At 40.4% G+C, this 16,367-nt stretch overlaps 1 protein-coding gene across 10 annotated transcripts in view; it reads right to left on the bottom strand.

Moving 5' to 3' along the window:
- Nucleotides 1-16,367, bottom strand: part of WDR89 (WD repeat domain 89) — a 59,110-nt gene that overhangs the window by 36,150 nt on the left and 6,593 nt on the right. The window contains exon 1 of one of the 10 annotated variants that reach the window (XM_066276353.1): nt 2,074-2,496. The exons of the other annotated variants lie outside the window; for them this stretch is intronic. The gene's annotated coding sequence lies outside the window, so the exon portion shown is untranslated. Of the gene's footprint in view, nt 1-2,073; nt 2,497-16,367 lie in introns of those variants that run through there. 10 annotated transcript variants of the gene reach the window in all.

Below are 16,367 nucleotides of genomic sequence, written 5' to 3'. Positions count from 1 at the left end.
CCCAAGTTGTTAACCATGAGAACAGAGAAATATATTTACATAAACATTATATTGGGGTTCAGGCCAACTAAATATTGTCAAGTGGGATTCACATAACAAAATGGTCCTGGCCCGTTCTGTTATGTGAATTCAAGGTCCTGGCCTGTCAGCTCAGTCGGTTAAGAGCATCATCTGAAACAACAAGGTTGAATGTTCAATCTGTAGTCAGGGCTCACACAGGAAGCAACCCATTAATGCAGTGGTTCTCAAACTTTTTGAAGTCGGGCGTATTTAAAATCCTACAAATAATTGTAGGCGCACTATATACAAATTTCTGAGAAATATGTTATAATAATTAAGTCAAATATTAAAGAAAAATATATAAAATCCAAGCGTGCTTTTATGGTAATTAAACGAAATATGACAAAATTCAATTTATTCTGACATTAAAAAACATTTAAAAAATTTTTGTTATATTTTTTGAGTTATGCTTTTTAGAATTCATAAAAAAAGGGTTAAAAAATTTAAAAAGACAAAAAAGTTTTCTTTTTATATGTATAGATACATTCTTAGTAAGATTTAGTAAATTTGGCAGGTCCTGGCATGAATGTGTTAAGTTTTTTTCATTCTTGTGTTTATGAGAAACATAAGCCTGATGTGTCTGAGTGATTTCTTCAAAGTTTGGGCATACATTTGAAAGGCAAACTCTCATTTCCTCATCAATACATTGAAAAATTCCTTTCTTTTTACTCTTAATTGTGTTGAGTGCAGAAAACCCCCACCATACATATCATCTTAACTTTACACCAAACAAAGGATAGAAGAAACTTGCCTCCAGTCTTTCCGGGGAACATGGAAGGTAGTGTAAACAATCCAGCACCACAGCTTAACAGCCTTTTGTAACCTAATCAGGCAAGTGAGGAGGGGGGTTGGGCAGACTGTCAGCTTACAGCCAATTCCCCACACCTCTGTCTCCCAAAAATCTAAACTCTGGAATACCATAGAAATGTTGGGTAGCTCAGTTGGTTAGAGAATTGTTCCAATACATCAAAGTTGCGGGTTTGATTCCGGTCAAAGCACATACAAGTACCAACCAATGAATGCATAAATAAATGCAAGAACAATCGATGTTTCTATCTCTCTCTTTCTCTCTCCCCCTCTCCCTTACTCTTTCTCTAAAATCAACAAATAAAAATTTTTTTAAAGGGATCTGCTGAAACAAATAAAACAGTGGTAAAACCCTTAAACATAAATGTTACAGCTTTATACTCTAGATATAGTAGGACACATCAGCTCTCTCAGCCTCTTTGTGTCACATCATGGGAAGATCAGAATCTAGTTAAGTTCTAAATTAATTTCCTCTATTCTGAACACAGTGAAAGATCCTAACATCAGAGAAATAACCAACAAAAGGCATAATTTTTGGACCATCCTGCAAAAGCTGGATATTAAGAGAAAAAATTTTACACTTACTTTATAGAGCATTTTATAAGTACTTCAAAATGTAAAGGATAAAAAGGAGCAGAAATAATGTACTGCTGATTGTAACTTTACTAAACATATAAAAATGCTTACCTTAGACTTAACTATCAAACTCCCTTTAAATAATTGCGTGCCTTGCCCTTGGCATTGATTACTACTGCTACCTAGTGACAGGTCCAAAAATTAAACACAACTCATCTGAGACACAAAGTATCTAGACCAGGGGTCCCCAAATTACAGTCCACGGGCCGCATGCGGCCCCCTGAAGCCATTTATCCGTCCCCCGCTGCACTTCCAGAAGGGGCACCTCTTTCATTGTGGTCAGTGAGAGGAGCATAGTTCCCACTGAAATACTGGTCAGTTTGTTGATTTAAATTTACTTGTTATTTTAAATATTGTATTGGGTTGGGGAATAAGTTCGTAGCGTTTTTATATTTTCTTTTATTTTACAACGATTTGTTTGCTGTTTGGCAAAGGGTAAGTATTCATTCGATAAAACTCTTTCTGCTCTACAAAACTATGTTAATTGTATTTTTGAGTTATTTAATTTTTTACTAATTTTGAGGCTTAGAAATGGAATACCCAGGAGGCAAAAATCAACATTTTTGACACCTGCTCTTCTTTGCTTTTCATCGAGGTCAAAAAGCTGCCAAAGCAGCCCGGGATGTTTGCGACATGTATGGAGAAGGTGTCATGGGCGAGTCTACAGCACAGAAATGGTTTGCAAAGTTCAAAAATGGCGACTTTGACGTCGATGACACGTGCCGCAGCGGAAGGTCTTCTGAATTCGATGAAGAACTGGGAAATGCTCGAAAAGAATGCCACGGTCAACAAGGAGCTCTACATTGCCCAGCTACACCGCGTGAATGAGGCTATTCGACTGAAAAGACCTGGTCGACATGGTCAAACCATACTCCTTCACGACAACGCCAGGGCCCATGTTGCACAAGTCGTCAAAGCCGCACTCCAAGAGCTCGAATGGGAGGTCCTTCAGCATCCGCTGTATTCTCCGGACCTTGCACCGACCGATTACCATCTTTTCAGCTTCCTGTCAAACTATATGAAGGGCGTTACCTTCCATAACAAAGAGGTCCTTAAAAACTGGCTCAACAACTTCTTTGACACCATACCAGGCGATTTTTGGCGGAACCGCAACAACAAATTGGTCGAGAGGTGGGAAGAGGTTGTAAATAGCAACGGCGAATATATAATTGATTAACTTATTGATATAATTATTGTTTTTTGTTTAAATAAAAGTCTTCGGTAAAAACACTACGAACTTATTCCCCAACCCAATATTTGTTCCCGTTTTGTTTTTTTACTTTAAAATAAGATATGTGCATCAGAAAACCCCCACTCCAGGAATTACTAAAGGGGGTTCTCCAATCAGATACAAAGAACAAAAAAAAACAGAGCCACAAGTAAAAGCTCCAAGAAGAACACAATAAAACCAAATTTAAACTGTGACAACAACAAAAAGAAAGAGGGGGAGAAGATGGAGATTAACAGTAGCAAAGGACGATGGAGTGCAAAAGTACTCACAAAATAGTTCGCTACAATGAACAGGGTAGGGACCCTTTTCATTACTCAAAGGTAACCACCATTGAAAAAACCACCACAGAAGCACATGAGATAAAAAAGATAGCAACAGAGGAAAGATGTATGGAATACAACCAAATAAAAACAAAAGATAGAAAAACGAAAGAGAAGGATCAAACAAGACACAAAACTAACAGAAAGCAAGATATAAAATGGCAATAGGGAACTCACAAGTATCAATAATTACACTAAATGTAAACGGATTAAACTCACCAATAAAAAGGCACAGAGTAGCAGAATGGATTAAAAAAGAAAATCCAACTGTATGCTGCCTACAGGAAACTCATCTAAGTAACAAGGATAAAAACAAATTCAAAGTGAAAGGCTGGAAAACAATACTCCAAGCAAATAACATCCAAAAAAAAGCAGGTGTAGCAATACTCATATCGGATAATGCTGACTACAAGACAGGAAAAGTACTCAGAGACAAAAATGGCCATTTCATAATGGCTAAGGGGACACTGAATCAAGAAGACATAACAATTCTTAATATATATGCACCAAACCAAGGAGCACCAAAATATATAAGACAGCTACTTATTGATCTTAAAACAAAAACTGACAAAAATACAATCATACTTGGAGACCTCAATACACCGCTGACGGCTCTAGATCGGTCATCCAAACAGAATCAACAAAGACATAGTGGCCTTAAACAAAACACTAGAGCACCTGGATATGATAGACATCTACAGGACATTTCATCCCAAAGTGACTGAGTATACATTTTTCTCCAGTGTACATGGATCATTCTCAAGAATTGACCATATGTTGGGCCACAAAAACAATATCAGCAAATTCAGAAAAATTGAAGTTGTACCAAGCATATTTTCTGATCATAAAGCCTTGAAACTAGAATTCAACTGCAAAAAAGAGGAAAAAAATCCCACAAAAATGTGGAAACTAAACAACATACTTTTAAAAAATGAATGGGTCAAAGAAGAAATAAGTGCAGAGATCAAAAGATATATACAGACTAATGAAAATGACAATACGACATACCAGAATCTATGGGATGCAGCAAAAGCAGTGATAAGAGGGAAGTTCATATCGCTTCAGGCATATATGAACAAACAAGAGAGAGCCCAAGTGAACCACTTAACTTCCCACCTTAAGGAACTAGAAAAAGAAGAACAAAGACAACCCAAAACCAGCCGAAGAAAGGAGATAATAAAAATCAGAGCAGAAATAAATGAATTAGAGAACAGAAAAACTATAGAAAAAATTAATAGAACAAGGAGCTGGTTCTTTGAAAAGATCAACAAAATTGACAAACCCTTGGCAAGACTTACCAAGGAAAAAAGAGAAAGAACTCATATAAACAAAATACAAAATGAAAGAGGAGAAATCACCACGGACACCGTAGATATACAAAGAATTATTGTAGAATACTATGAAAAACTTTATGCCACTAAATTCAACAACCTAGAAGAAATGGATAAATTCCTAGAACAATACAACCTTCCTAGACTGAGTCAAGAAGAAGCAGAAAGCCTAAACAGACCTATCAGTAGAGAAGAAATAGAAAAAACCATTAAAAACCTCCCCAAAAATAAAAGTCCAGGCCCTGACGGCTATACCAGCGAATTTTATCAAACATTCAAAGAAGACTTGGTTCCTATTCTACTCAAAGTCTTCCAAAAAATTGAAGAAGAAGCAATACTTCCAAACACATTTTATGAGGCCAACATAACCCTCATACCAAAACCAGGCAAGGATGGCACAAATAAAGAAAACTACAGACCAATATCTCTAATGAATACAGATGCTAAAATACTAAACAAAATACTAGCAAATCGAATACAACAACATATTAAAAAAATAATACATCATGATCAAGTGGGATTCATCCCAGAATCTCAAGGATGGTTCAACATACGTAAAACGGTTAATGTAATACACTATATCAACAAAACAAAGAACAAAAACCACATGATCTTATCAATAGACGCAGAAAAGGCTTTCGATAAAATACAACACAATTTTATGTTTAAGACTCTCAACAAAATGGGTATAGAAGGAAAATATCTCAACATGATAAAGGCCATATATGATAAACCATCAGCTAACATCATATTAAATGGCACTAAACTGAAGGCTTTCCCCCTTAAATCAGGAACAAGACAGGGTTGTCCACTCTCTCCACTCTTATTTAATGTGGTACTAGAGGTTCTAGCCAGAGCAATCAGACAAGACAAAGAAATAAAAGGCATCCATATCGGAAAAGAAGAAGTAAAGGTATCACTTTTTGCAGATGATATGATCCTATACATCGAAAACCCCAAAGAATCCACAAAAAGACTACTAGAAACAATAAGCCAATACAGTAAGGTCGCAGGATACAAAATTAACATACAGAAGTCAATAGCCTTTCTATATGCCAACAATGAAACAACTGAGAAGGAACTCAAAAGAATAATCCCCTTCACAATTGCAACAAAAAAAATAAAATACTTAGGAATAAACATAACAAAGAATGTAAAGGACTTATATAATGAAAACTATAAACCATTGTTAAGGGAAATCGAAAAAGATATAATGAGATGGAAGAATATACCTTGTTCTTGGCTAGGAAGAATAAATATAATCAAGATGGCTATATTACCCAAAGCAATATACAAATTTAATGCAATTCCCATCAAAATTCCAATGACATTTTTTAAAGAAATCGAGCAAAAAATCATCAGATTTATATGGAACTATAAAAAACCCCGAATAGCCAAAGCAATCCTAAAGAAAAAGAATGAAGCTGGGGGTATAACAATACCTGACTTCAAACTCTATTATAGGGCCACGACAATCAAAACAGCATGGTATTGGCAGAAAAATAGACACTCAGACCAATGGAACAGAATAGAAAGTCCAGAAATAAAACCACATATATATAGTCAAATAATTTTTGATAAAGGGGCCAACAACACACAATGGAGAAAAGAAAGCCTCTTCAATAAATGGTGCTGGGAAAACTGGAAAGCCACATGCAAAAGAATGAAACTGGACTACAGTCTCTCCCCCTGTACAAAAATTAACTCAAAATGGATCAAAGATCTAAACATAAGACCTGAAACAATTAAGTACATAGAAGAAGACATAGGTACTCAACTCATGGACCTGGGTTTTAAAGAGCATTTTATGAATTTGACTCCAATGGCAAGAGAAGTGAAGGCAAAAATTAATGAATGGGACTACATCAGACTAAGAAGTTTTTGCTCAGCAAGGGAAACTGATAACAAAATAAACAGAAAGCCAACTAAATGGGAAATGATATTTTCAAACAACAGCTCAGATAAGGGCCTAATATCCAAAATATACAAAGAACTCATAAAACTCAACAACAAACAAACAAACAATCCAATACAAAAATGGGAAGAGGATATGAATAGACACTTCTCCCAGGAAGAAATACAAATGGCCAACAGATATATAAAAAGATGCTCATCTTCTTTAGCTATTAGAGAAATGCAAATCAAAACGGCAATGAGATACCACCTCACACCTGTTCGATTAGCTGTTATTAGCAAGTCAGGTAATAGCAAATGTTGGAGAGGCTGTGGAGAAAAAGGAACCCTCATACACTGTTGGTGGGAATGTAAAGTAGTACAACCATTATGGAAGAAAGTATGGTGGTTCCTCAAAAAAATGAAAATAGAACTACCTTATGACCCAGCAATCCCTCTACTGGGTATATATCCCAAAAACTCAGAAACATTGATACGTAAAGACACATGCAGCCACATGTTTATTGCAGCACTGTTCACAGTGGCCAGGACATGGAAACAACCAAAAAGCCCATCAATAGATGACTGGATAAAGAAGATGTGGCACATACACACTATGGAATACTACTCAGCCATAAGAAATGATGACATCGGAACATTTAGAGCAAAATGGTGGAATCTTGATTACATGATACGAAGCGAAATAAGTAAATCAGAAAAAACCAGGAACTGTATTATTCCATACGTAGGCAGGACATAATAGTGAAACTAAGAGACATTGATAAGAGTGTGGTGGTTATGGGGGCGGAGGGGGGAATGGGAGAGGGAAAAGTGGTGGGGAGGGGCACAAAGAAAAGATAGAAGGTGACAGAGGACAATCTGACTTTGAGTGGTGGGTATGCAACATAATTGAACGACAAGATAACCTGGACTTGTTATCTTTGAATATATGTATCCTGATTTATTGATGTCACCCCATTAAAAAAATAAAATTATAAAATAAAAAAAATAAAAAATAAGATATGTGCTGTGTGCATAGGGATTTGTTCATAGTTTTTTTTATAGTCCGGCCCTCCAATGGTCTGAGGGACAGTGAACTGGCCCCCTGTGTAAAAAGTTTGGGGACCCCTGATCTAGACAAAAAGATGCTTTAACTAAGTAACTATTTAAATTTCTCTAATTAACCATGATAATTAAGATTGAATTGCATTTTCCTTAGTTGGTCTTTTCCTTTCTTTCTCTAAGTGAACTCATAAATTATTACCTCTATGTGAATTCACAGATTTTATCCTCAACCCTGATCTTTCTCCAAAATTCCAATCTCGTATTGCTTTTCTTTTTCTTTTATGAGACAGACAGACAGACAGACAAGGAAGGGAGAGATGAAAAGCATCAACTCATAGTTGTCGCACCTTAGTTGTTCACTGACTGCTTTTTCATATGTGCCTGACCAGGGGGCTCCGGCTGAGGCAAGGACCCCTTGCTCAAGCCAACAACCTTGGGCTGAAGTCAGCAACCTTGGGCTTTAAGCCAGTGACCTTTGGGTTCAAGTCAACAACCATTGGGTCATGTCTATAATCCCATGCTTAAGCCGGCAATTCTACACTGAAACTGGTGAGCCCACACTCAAGCCAGCAACCTCAGGGTTTCAAACCTGGGTCCTCTGTATCCCGGGCCGACGCTCTACGCACTGTGCCACCACCTGGTCAGGCTCGTATTTCTAATGTCTCCCTAGATTCCTACCTCTGAATATGCTGCCAAAACTTAAATTAAATATATCCAAAATATAACTCAAATACCCATATTCTTCATCTGTTAACTGTACAAACTTCTCAGTTATCTAGGCTCAAAATCTCAGAATCATCTAGTGATTAAAGGCAAAAAACAAGATTCAAATGAGCTAATAAATCCCATCTTGAAAGTCATCCTTTACATTTATTTCTTCAATGTTTGCTCTGCAATTATCCTCAGATTTTTCATTACCTCTCATCTGCAACTGTAATAACTTTCCATAGCCTGACAATGAGCAAAACAGGAAACAACCCCACATCTCACTGACAATGATGGCAAAACAAGAGAAAGTCTTACTTGCCACAGGAGAAATATCATATACAAAAGCTTGTATATGATTTCATAGATATTAAGTACAAATAGTCCTTAAATGGGATGCTTATTTTTTATAAGGTAGCATACATTTTTTTGTTGTTTCTGCACGGGCAGCAGATATTTGAACATGAGAATTACATATTATTTTATAGCAACCCCAGACTCTAAACTATTTAGTGAGTAAAACATTTTTCCCACGATAGAACTAGGAAAAGGGTTGCTAATCTCTCCAAAAACTCTACATCATTTACTTGAGTTATGTATATCCTATTAATGCTTCAAGATCTAACTCAAATGCTACTAGCACTACAAAATCTTTCTTAACCTAGCCTAAAATTTGTTTCTACTCCTCTTGAGTGCAAAAATGCTCCATTATTCATACAGCAATAATCGTATACTAAATATATTGAAGTGTATTTATATCTAGATATATGCTTTACATGCTCATACTGGTTTATCTGCACTGTAAACTATAAAACTTAAGGACAGGTACCATGTTCTCCAATTCTCTAAAATCAATCCACAGGCCCTCGCCGGTTGGCTCAGCGGTAGAGCATCGGCCTAGCGTGCGGAGGACCCGGGTTCGATTCCCGGCCAGGGCACACAGGAGAAGCGCACATTTGCTTCTCCACCCCTCCGCCGCGCTTTCCTCTGTATCTCTCTCTTCCCCTCCCGCAGCCAAGGCTCCATTGGAGCAAAGATGGCCCGGGCGCTGGGGATGGCTCTGTGGCCTCTGCCTCAGGCGCTAGAGTGGCTCTGGTCGCAACATGGCGATGCCCAGGATGGGCAGAGCATCGCCCCCTGGTGGGCAGAGCTTCGCCCCATGGTGGGCGTGCCGGGTGGATCCAGGTCGGGCGCATGCGGGAGTCTGTCTGACTGTCTCTCCCTGTTTCCAGCTTCAGAAAAATGAAAAGAAAAAAAAAATCAATCCACAACAAGCCCAGCTCATAAAATCCTACTTCCCGTGAGGAGTATAAACATACAAACATGAAACAAATTAATAAAGGAAGACAAAAAGGCAAAGATAAGAAAGTACTCGTATGGCCCTGGCCAGATGGCTCAGTGGTAGAGTGTCAGCCCGACATGTGGAAGTCCCAGGTTTGATTTCCAGTCAGGGCACACAAGAGGAGTGACTATTTCCTTTGCCATCCCTCCCCCTTCTCTCTGTCTCTCTCTCTCTCTTCCCTCCCACAGCCATGGCTCAAATGGTTCCAGCAAGTTGGCCCAGGTGCTGAGGATGGCTCCATGGCATCACTTCAGGCACTAAAATAGTTTGGTTGTTGAGCAACAGAGCAGTGGCCCCAGATGGGCAGAACATTGCCCGGTAGGGGACTTGCAGGGTAGATTCCAGTCGGGGTGCATGTAGGAGTCTGTCTCTCTGCCCCCCCACCTCTCACCCTCTCACTTAAAAAAAAGTACTCATATATGTAAAACAATGTCAAAGACAGGAAAAGACAAACACACATATACCCTAAACCAGGGGTCCCCAAACTTTTTAGACAGGGGGCCAGTTCACTGTCCCTCAGACCATTGGAGGGCCAGACTATAAAAAAAACTGAACAAATCCCTATGCACACTGCACATATCTTATTTTAAAGTAAAAAAACAAAAAGGGAACAAATACAATATTTAAAATAAAGAACAAGTAAATTTAAATCAACAAACTGACCAGTATTTCAATGGGAACTATGCTCCTCTCACTGACCACCAATGAAAGAGGTGCCCCTTCCGGAAGTGCAGCGGGGGGGGGGGGGGGGGGGGGGCCGCATGTGGCCCGCGGGGGCCGTAGTTTGGGGACCCCTGCCCTAAACCTTAGAGGCAGCAATCCTTTTTCTGGAGGAAGAAAAGTTCCTATATAAGAAATAAATCAATTAGTAACAACATGGATGAAACACCGGTATCACAGCTTTGAGGTTAATTCACCCCAACCACCTAACATCAAGGAAAGTGTCAAAAGGCATAACTGAGGAAGCTTAGGAAAGTTAGGATTTGCGAACATCGCCTCACCGTTTTTCACCTCACCGTACTCTATATACAGAAAGCATTCAATACACACCTGTTGGTTTCAATGCAATATAATAGCTAGTTCTATATACCCAAATTCTGGAATTAAACAATATGTTCAAAATGCTCTTCCAACAGAAAATACTTTATAGGATCAAATTATCTAAAATTTCCTGCAAATACAGTTAATACTATGTGCATTTTATGACATAAACCATGCTTTTGATGCCAAAAAAAAAACATATCCACATTTTAATCATTCAAGACTTTCAAAAATAACCCAATGACTCATAAATTGTATTCATAATCTATTTTTGAATGGCTCAGGGGAATTGTGTGATTCTCAAATTCCTTTCTTAGTTCTTAAGAAAAACTTCAACTTTATTTTATAATCTCAGTAAAAAAAGGAAAAGTTTGAATGAAATAAAATAACTACATAAAAAAAATTTAGTGCGGGCCCTGGCCGGTTGGCTCAGTGGTAGGGCGTCGGCCTGGCGTGCAGAAGTCCCGGGTTCGATTCCCGGCCAGGGCACACAGGAGAAGCGCTCATCTGCTTCTCCACCCCTCCCCCTCTCCTTCCTCTCTGTCTCTCTTCCCCTCCCGCAGCCAGGGCTCCATTGGAGCAAAGATAGCCCGGGCGCTGGGGATGGCTCCTTGGCCTCTGCCCCAGGCGCTAGAGTGGCTCTGGTCACGACAGAGCGACCCACGGAGGGGCAGAGCATCGCCCCCTGGTGGGCAGCGCGTCGCCCCCTGGTGGGCGTGCCGGGTGGATCCCGGTCGGGCGCATGCGGGAGTCTGTCTGACTGTCTCTCCCTGTTTCCAGCTTCAGAAAAATACAAAAAAAAAAAAAAAAAAAAAAAAAAAAAAAAAAATTTAGTGCAACAGCCTGACCTGTGGTGGCACAGGGGATAAAGCATAGATCTGGAATGCCGAGAACGCCGGTTCAAAACCCTGGGCTTGTCCAGTCAAGGCTCATATGAGAAGTAACTACTATAAGCTGATGCTTCCCACTCCTCCCTCCTCTCTCTCTCTAAAAAATCAATCAATAAATCTTACAATTCAGTGCTATATGAAATACAAACTAATGACAGGTTAATAAAATCACAGCTACAGGAGTGAGTGACACAAAGGCTCAAGGACTCATAAAGAAAGAAAAGGGCTGAGATAGAATCAGAACCAAGAATAAAACATGTACCCGAACAACAATATCCAAGAACTGGAGACACACGGGAATGAAGGAACCTGTGTCTGGGATGAATTCAACCAATATGAGTGAGCGGAAGAGGGGTTATTGTAGAAAAGGGGGCAATGGGTTTTTTTTGTTTTTTATATTTACTGAGAGAGAGTGAGAGAGAGAGAGAAAGAGAGAGGAAGAGAGAAAGAGACAGGGAGAGACAGGAAGGGAGAAGATGAGAAACATTCAACAAATAGTGTGGCACCTTAGTTGTTCATTGATTGCTTTCTCATATGTCCCTTTACTGGGGGGGCTCCAGCCCAAGCCAGCGACCTTCGGCTCAAACCAGCAACCTTGGGCTTCACGCCAGTGACCTTCGGGCTCAAGCCAGTGACCATGAAATCATGTCTATGACCCCACACTCAAGCCAGCAACCTCGGGGTCTCTAACCTGGATCCTCAGTGTCCCAGGCCGATGCTCTCTCCACTGCGCCACTGTGTGGTAAGGCAAAGAGGCAGTGTTTTTAAAGGAAAGATCAGCATTAGAAGTGAGAGTGCTTACTTTTTTATTTTTGTATGGCCCTTCAGTAAATCACAGATTCAATCTGAATCTTGGTTTCCTCACATTTCCACTTTTTCTATTACTGGTTCTTTTGTGTGCAACAATGACCTAACAGTAACTAAGGTGTACTGAATTTGCCAGACCTGTGGTGGCACAGTGGATAAAACATCGACCTGGAATGCTGGGATCACTGGTTCGAAACCTTGGGCTTGCCTAAACAAGGCACATATGGGAAGGAACTACTACGAGTTGATGCTTCCCACTTCTCCCCTCCTTTCTCTCTCTCTCTCTCTTAAAAAAAGAGAAACAGCCTGACCTGTGGTGGCGCAGTGGATAAAGCTTCGACCTGGAAATGCTGAGGTCACCAGTTCGAAACCCTGGGCTTGCCTGGTCAAGGCACATATGGGAGTTGATGCTTCCTGCTCCTCCCCCCTTCTCTCTCTCTGTCTCTCCTCTCTCTCCCTCTCTGTCTCTCTCTCCTCTCTAAAAATAAATAAATAAAATAAAAATAATAATAAATTAAAAAAAAAAAAAAAGAGAAACAATCAAAAAGGTGTACTGAAATTTTGCTGTATGCCAGGCACTGTTCTAAATGCTTTATATGTATTATATCTCATTTAACATTCTGGAAAGCCTTATAAAGTACCGGTAGGTACCTTTACTTTCCCAATTTTATAATTTGAAAAGGTAAGTGGCCTGACCAGGCGGTGGCGCAGTGGATAGAGTGTCGGACTGGGATGCGGAGGACCCAGGTTTGAGACCCCAAGGTCGCCAGCTTGAGCACGGGCTCATCTGGTTTGAGCACAGCTCACCAGCTTGAGCCCAAGGTCGCTGGCTCAAGCAAGGAGTTACTCAGTCTGCTGTAGCCCCCCGTCAAGGCACATATGAGAAAGCAATCAATGAACAGCTAAGGAGCTGCAACGAAGAATTGATGTTTCTCATCTCTCTCCCTTTCTGTCTGTCTGTCCCTATCTGTCTCTCTCTCTGACTCTGTCTCTATCACAAAAAAAAAAAGAAAAGGTAAGTGATTTGCCAAAGGTCACTCACTGGACTCAGAAATGCATAGCTGTGACTGGAACTCAAATATGATTCAAGAGCTCACTCTCTTAAATGTTTTCTTAAACTGACTCTCAAATAATATAAAGTACATATTTTAAGAAGCATTTTTAAATGGCCATTCAAATGTAAAATGGTGTTATTATAAATCGTATTTGCACTAACTGAAATGGATCATCATCAATTAAACAGCCAAGCAACATAGATCTAAAATATGTAAAGCATATACATGTGGAAAGTCTTAACACTAAAAAAGATTTTAAGATGATGGCAATATAAATGATGTAACGTACCGTGCAGGGGGGAGGTGGAAGAGGGTAACGGGGGATAAATGGTGATGGGAGGAGACTTGACTTGGGGTGGTGACCACACAGTACAGTGAACAGATGAAGTGTTGTGGAATTGTGCACCTGAAACCTGTATAATTTTGTTAAACAGTGTCATCCCAATAAATTTAATAAATACAACAATAAAGCCCAGTGCAAATTTTGGTTGTCTGTGATAAGCATTTACAGCCTTAAAAAAGATTTAGATACAGTATTTACTCATTTAATTCTCATAACACCCTATGAAGTGCTTACAGTTATCCCATTTCACAAACAGGAAATTGAAGCACAGAAGGGTGACATGTAACAGCTTAAAATCACAGAGCTAGTAATTGGAGCCAGTACTCAATTCAGGCAGTTTGGTTAAAGAATCTGCTCTTAACTACCAGTTCTGCTGCAATTAAGGGAATGGTGAAACTTTTCTTTTAAAAGTCAACAAGCCTGGCCTGTGGTGGTGCAGTGCATAGAGTGTCCACCTGCAATGCTGAGGTCACTGGTTAGAAACCCTGGGCTTGCCAGGTCAAGGCACATATGACAAACAAGCAATGAACAACTAAAGTGAAACAATTATGAATTGATTCTTCTTGCTCTCTCTCTATTCCCCTCTCTCTGTAAAAATCAATAAAATAAAAAGAGAATAGTCAATAAAAATTATAATGATCTACTTGTGGTGGTGCAGTGGATAAAGCACCGACCTGAAACACTGAGGTCACCAGTTCGAGGCCCTGGGCCTGCCAGGTCAAGGCACATACAGAGAGAAACTCCTACGAGTTGATGCTTCCTGCTTCTCTCTCTCTCTCTCTCTCTCTCTCTCTCTCTCGTCTCTCTAGAAATCAGTACATAAAAAAAAATTTATAATGATCTGGATGAATGCCTACAAAGCCTGACCAGGTGGTGGCGCAGTGGATAGAGCATCGCCCTGGGATGCTGAGGACTCAGGTTCAAAACCCTGAGGTCACTGGTTTGAGCATGGGATCATGGACATGAGCCCAAAGGTCACTGCCTTGAAGTCCAAAGTCACTGGCTTGAGCAAGAGATCACTGGTTCAGCTAGAGCCCCCAATCAAGGCACATATGAGAGAGCAATCAATAAACAACTAAGGTGCCACAACGAAGAATTGATGCTTCTCACATCTCTCTCCCCCTGTCTGTCCCTCTTTCTCGGTTAAAAAATAAATAAATAAATAAATATTGCCTGACCAGGTGGTGGCGCAGTGGATAGAGCGTCGGACTGGGATGTGGAAGGACCCAGGTTCGAGACCCCGAGGTCACCAGCTTGAGCGCGGGCTCATCTGGCTTGAGCAAAGAGCTCACCAGCTTAGACCCAAGGTCGCTGGCCCCAGCAGGGGGTTACTCGGTCTGCTGAAGGCCCCCGGTCAAGGCACATGTGAGAAAGCAATCAATGAACAACTAAGAAGTCGCAATGCGCAACGAGAAACTGATGATTGATGCTTCTCATCTCTCTCCATTCCTGTCTGTCTGTCCCTGTCTTTCTCTGCCTCTGTAAAAAAATAAAAATAAAAAAAATAAAAAAAGGCCCTGGCCAGTTGGCTCAGTGGTAGAGAGTCGGCCTGGTGTGCAGGAGTCCCGGGTTCGATTTCCGGCCAGGGCACACAGGAGAAGTGCCTATCTGCTTCTCCACCCCTCCCCCTCTCCTTCCTCTCTGTCTCTCTCTTCCCCTCCTGCAGCCGGGGCTCCATTGGAGCAAAGTTGGCCCGGGTGCTGAGGATGGCTCTGTGGCCTCTGCCTCAGGCGCTAGAATGGCTCTGGTTGCAATGGAGTGATGCCCCGATGGGCAGAGCATCGCCCCCTGGTGGGCATGCGGGGGGGGGGGATCCTGGTTGGGCGCATGCGGGAGTCTAACTGCCTCCCCGTTTCCAACTTCAGAAAAATACACACACCAAAAAAATATATAAAAAAACAAAAAAGATTACCCACAAAAATAATGGAGATAAGGAGTCACCTATCTCAGTATACATATTAATACTAAAGGAACACGTGAAAGAAATATCTTAACTGTCCCAATAACCAGACGAAGCTAAATTATTAGGAAAATTTTCATTATAATGGCACACCAAACTTATTCATCTTTGGAAGAAGAGGTTTCTTTTAATTTTCCTATGACCCTGACCAGGAGGTGACACAGTGGATAGAGCGTTAGCCTGGGACACTAAGGACCCAGGTTCAAAACCCTAAAGTTGCCGGCTTAAGCATGGGATCATAGACATGACTTCATGGTCGCTGGCTTGAACCCAAGGTTGCTGGCTTGAGCAAGGGGTCACTGGCTTGGCTGGAGCCTCCCCCCGGCCCCCCATCAAGGTATTTATGAAAGCAATCAATGAACAACTAAGGTGCCATAACTCTGAGTTAATCCTTCTCAAATCTCTCCCTGTCTTTCTCTCACTAAAAAAATAAAAATAAATAATAATAAAATTTCTATGTATTGTAAGCAAAGGAAATGTAATTTGGAGACTAATATTATTTATCCCTAACATTAACTTAAAAGACTTGATAGACAGGATTTTTATCATTTTTTGATCCAGTCAACTTATGAAGAGGCAAACAGCTGTGGTAATAAAATTGCAAGAACTAGTGGAGTCCACAACAGAATTAATGGTAAATCTGAACCTTTTTTTTTTTTTTTTTTTACAAGGACAGAGAGAGAGTCAGAGAGAGGGATAGATAGGAACAGACAGACAGGAATGGAGAGAGATGAGAAGCATCAATCATCAGTTTTTCGTTGCAACACCTTAATTGTTCATTGATTGTTTTCTCATATGTGCCTTGACCACGGGGCTGGTGAGCTTTTTTTTTTTGCTCAAGCCAGATGAGCCCGCGCTCAAGCTGGCGACCTCGGGGTCTC

The sequence above is a fragment of the Saccopteryx bilineata genome, chromosome 4 (genome assembly GCF_036850765.1).
Source record: "Saccopteryx bilineata isolate mSacBil1 chromosome 4, mSacBil1_pri_phased_curated, whole genome shotgun sequence".
In the NCBI taxonomy this organism is placed as follows: Eukaryota; Metazoa; Chordata; class Mammalia; order Chiroptera; family Emballonuridae; genus Saccopteryx; species Saccopteryx bilineata.
This window is presented reverse-complemented; position numbering and strand designations above follow the sequence as displayed.